Source organism: Rhipicephalus sanguineus, chromosome 6, assembly GCF_013339695.2.
Source record: "Rhipicephalus sanguineus isolate Rsan-2018 chromosome 6, BIME_Rsan_1.4, whole genome shotgun sequence".
Lineage (NCBI taxonomy): Eukaryota > Metazoa > Arthropoda > Arachnida > Ixodida > Ixodidae > Rhipicephalus > Rhipicephalus sanguineus.
Genome location: NC_051181.1, coordinates 155,530,722 through 155,534,127, shown reverse-complemented (window position 1 = coordinate 155,534,127; position 3,406 = coordinate 155,530,722).

Here is a 3,406-nt window from a genome sequence, read left to right as displayed (position 1 = left end):
TTCATCACTCTAATTTCGTGTCCACAAGACGCAAGCAAGCGAGGAAGGCTCACCAGCATAGCTGAAACGTGATTTCTAATAACACCCATCTATGAGTCTGTCAACGGGTTAAAATCTCTTGATGCACTGGTCCCCGTGCACTTATATCTTGGTACGATGCAGTTTCATAAAGAATAGAAATAAAGACCTTGGGTTGTTTTTGTCCGCATGGTTCGAGACGTATTTCTGTTGCGACTATATGTGTCGAATGATAGATGAATGCTTTCATGAAGACGCTTCTGCGGAGAAAACAAAATTCACAATTTACATAACGCTGTTCTAATGGCGCATTCCCCATCTGCAAGAAAGAGAGAAACAGATAGAGAGCGATGAATGACCATGTGACAGTGAAAAAAAAACACTAAATTATCAGGTCGTATGGACCACTAGCAACATTTACATGCCAAGTTTTAAGAGAACAAAAGTTCTTCACATGCGTACGAAATTTTTTTTATAAATTTGGTTAAGGCAATTATACAATCTTGTGCGCTTCGCTGTGCATTATTGCTGTCACACTAATTACGGTGCCCCTAACCCTCCTTTCTTTCTCAGTTCGCAGGCGAAGTTCGATGGGTATTCTGCTTCGACACATTAGTGCAAGCCAACAGGTGCAACAAAAGGGTAAGGCAATCCTAGCGTACTTCGACCTTCGCGATGTAGCAGAGCGTATAAAGACGTGCTACACCGCGATGTTCGTTTAGATCAAAAGCGGCAAGTATGATATTGCTGTCAACACCGCTGTTTTGTGAGAACACAGAGTGGAGTAATCATTTGACAAAAGCTGCGATCCTACAAAGTTCTCTTCGTTTTTTTTAAAGCTCTTTAAGCTTTTTATCCTTATTTGATTGGGGATGTAATCTCTCATTCCTTTATCTCGAACTGTGCTTTTAGAAAAAAGTATTAAAATATATAAGCAATTGACAAGCTGCGTTCTAAAGAAGAGTGTATCGGTGCCCTTACGCAAAAGGCGCGATGAAGAATAAACGTGCCCGTAAGCATTCTTCAATCGCGTAGGCTTTAGGAAGACAAATTTGCATCAGCTAGCTTGACCTTCGTGATTTTGTCGTTCCTCTTCGTGATTACAGCAGAAGCAGCCGTGACATACCCGCAATGACAAAATAACAAGCTAACCCTCCCCACCCCAGCCCTTAAGATTAAGGAAAGAAAAGGCAAAAAAGAAAAATCGCAAATCCGAGGAGAGTAATGGACTCTGAAGCAGACTCCATCGACGCGCTATCGTGCACAGCCAGGCGGTGATTCTAAGCCGCACGTGGACAGCGACAAGGATTAAGCGAGAACTGACGGCGCACGCCCGACCTTATATTTTTTTCCTAATCCCATGATTGTCTTTGTAAAATAATGGTACCCGTCTTTTCGTACTGAACAGTTTAACATCACTTTATAGCCGGCTCTAAAGACCATGGAAGCGTTTCGAAATCCTGGAACGGCGCCATTCCAGCCTTGGTATTACAACCGGCAGGTCCTATAGGCTCATCTCCTTCCTAATCTTCTTTCTCCTATTCCATCCTTGCGGAGCTCCTAGTGCAGACATTCCTTAAAGAGGCTACAAAGATGCGCTAATGGAGTAGCCTTTTAGGTAGCCACTTAAACAAAGGGCTACAAAAAATGGGCAGTGGGGTAGCCTTTTGGGTGACTACGTAAACAAATATGGTGTCTCTTCGGTAACAAATAAATTTTTGTCAAATTTTTGCCGCTTCCTGACCGAAGCTGACTAACAACTCACTGAAGCTGAGTATGTGATTTACGTGCACAAAATACTTGCGTATATATACTAATACTAATACTAATACTAATACTAATACTAATACTGACTTTGTAGGTACTGTATAAGTGCACTGCCGGCGGAAGCTCAATACGCATAGGTTGCTACTACGCTACGTCCCTCTGTCACAAGGTACAGCGTACACGGAGCTCACGGCGAGCTCCGTCTGCGTGGAGGCAATACTCGCTAGGTTTATTTTCGGTAGTGGCGGATTATCGCTTTCTGGTTGCCACCTGAGGCATGCCGAGTAGCTGGCCGTCCCCTAGATTGGCTATAATTAACTCTCACTCGGTCGGAGTCGAAGCCCCACGACACAACGGCCACCCAGGAGTTCGTGAAGAGCGAAACGCAGTACAAAATAGCCAGCGTATTTTCTGCCCTGCTGCCGGGAAAGGTCCGCGTCTCTCTCTCTCCCCTCTCTCTCTCTCTCTCTCTCTCTCTCTCTCTATATATATATATATATATATATATATATATATATATATATATATATATATATATATATATATATATATATATAGGAAGTAAGATGATTTTTACTTTCTTCACATTTATATTCTAAATACTACATATCACACCCCCTATACTTTCCTTGGCGTTATTGTCTGTTAGTTCTCATTGATATTGTGTCTAACAAAGATAAAACGAGCCCTTAAAAATCATCTCTTTTCCTTCATTCATAGCAAGGGTCTCGTCCTGGCAGACCTAATGCCTTCAGGTAGTATGCGAGGGATTACTGGTCAGCTGCCAGCTCGTAAAAATATCACGTGCTACGTGACGCCAATAGGCAAAAAAAGAGTGTTCCACACTCGCCGCCATGGCTGCGATTGGCGCTGACTAACACTCCTAGGTTTAAATCAACATATATACCCCACAAAGTGGTCGGGAGGATGACCGCCGCCGTAGCTCAGTGGTAGAGCATCGGACGCGTTATTCGAAGGTCGCAGGTTCGGTCCCTGCCGGCGGCAAGTCATCTTTTCGTCCACTTTACTTTCTTCACATTTATATTCTAAATACTACATATCTGTGATGTTGTTAGTGGGCTCAGGCCTCTTGCACACAAAGAAGGTCTCACAGAAACGTCGAGGCTTTAATGTCGACGCGGGACGGGACTGACGAGCACGTTGAACAAGCACATACACATAACACACATTTTGGTCTATACGTTTAGTGAGAAGCGTTTATCGGCGCGGCGACGGCACACTCACACCCTCACGGCACGTCGACCGCGCGGCGATGCCGTCACCGACGATCCAGGCGTGCGTCGGAACAAAGGCCCGGCACCGGTTGGTCTGGAACGTCGCCCAGCACGGTAGTGGCCCAGGCACCGGAACCCGTTGACCGCACCGGAACCCGTTGACGCCCGTGGTACGCAAGCCGAGGCACAAGTCTTCAGTGGCCGCACACTCGGTCGGGAACGCGGTCCCGCCCCGGCAGCTCAGGCTATCCTCAGCCGACCTCCCTCGCGCAACACCTCCCTCGTTCTCCTCTTCTCGCGATTAGACGGCACATACGCGCAATCGGCCGCGCACTTCAAATATTCTAAATTCCTATCACATTTCCCCCCAATTTCAAGAAGTCGAG